We start from the raw sequence: 1,396 nt of genomic DNA on the forward strand, positions 1-1,396 counted from the left end.
ATATATACATATATGATGGACTCTCCCGTCAAAGACTACGTATGTGAGATCAGCTTTTGCCGAGTGACCTGCACGAATGATTTGTACATAGTGATCAAATGTTCCTGCTGCACAATGGAATGTTAGATAACGACCTCGTTGTGTAACTCTGCGCTTTTCAGAGATGGCAGTTTGTGTGTTTTTTTGTCTATGTTTTGATTAAATTCTTTAGTCAGACATTTTGGAGCATTTATGTAGATATGGAATGTATCTAAGCGTACAATATTTTTGGGGTTCATATTGGGGCTGGAAAAAGTTTTACTGGGTTGATGTCCACCATGTTAAGGCGTATGTATGTCTGTGAGTGCGTTTCTATATGTTATAATTAAACACTTTGCCGGATTCTCACGTACTAGTGGTGCGAGGGCCGAGATTTGAGGGCTGGTGGTTATAGTTACGATGAGGCACGTAGGTATGACAAGATGTACTTCCTTTCATGTGGGCAAGATTAAAATTTTCACTTTTGCTGAGCAGATAGATGCCTAGGTGCTGAGAGTTCTTTAATATGGCTCATTTTTCAACCAGGCATAATCTTCCCACCTGTGAGATAGGTTGCTCATGTAGGGGTAACACAACGTGCCCACTGAACAGCCACTGTAATAAGAAACAAACATTAAACCAAATGGTTGATCAAACGTACGAATGTATATGGGAGCAACTGAAGGCCCCTTCAGACTCGATATGATAATCACCAGTCCTTCTTCAACGTCCCGGTGAGACGAGACGCCACAACCCTGGCCAAGCACGTATGATCCTTGAAACAAAAATGCTATGGAATACAGCATAAAGTTCAGGATATTAGAGAAATGTAAAGCCTACTTCAGTAGCAGCAGGAAGTGCAGGTTATGGTATATTTCATTCCATAGCTACCATCCCTGAAGAGCACAATGTTACATAATGGGATTTTTATCTAACATTCTGTTGAATCCCTAGTGCGAAGCTGATTGGTAAGACTGGTCTTTATTCATAAATATAGGAGTGCATATTTTTTTCTTGTGGATTCTTAGCTATATATATATGCACACGTAAGCACATAATCATGCACACACACATTATATACTTGCACACATTCACGAGAGAGCAGACGGAAAATCGTAGCAATATTTTGATTGCGTGTGGCACATCTGTACCCCACCAGATTTTCGAAGATAGTGAGAAGAAAATTTTCTTTAAAAATACCCATTAAATTGGATTGAAGGAGAAACCCCAAAAAGTACGCTCGCCTAGGAGCTATTGTAAATTTCCTATAAAAATTTCTCCACTCCCTCTCCAAGCATCCGATGATGTGGACTTGATCTACGAATGCTTAAGTAATGTGGAGCTGCGTATATATATATATATATATATATATATATAT

Source organism: Octopus bimaculoides, chromosome 16, assembly GCF_001194135.2.
Source record: "Octopus bimaculoides isolate UCB-OBI-ISO-001 chromosome 16, ASM119413v2, whole genome shotgun sequence".
NCBI lineage: Eukaryota > Metazoa > Mollusca > Cephalopoda > Octopoda > Octopodidae > Octopus > Octopus bimaculoides.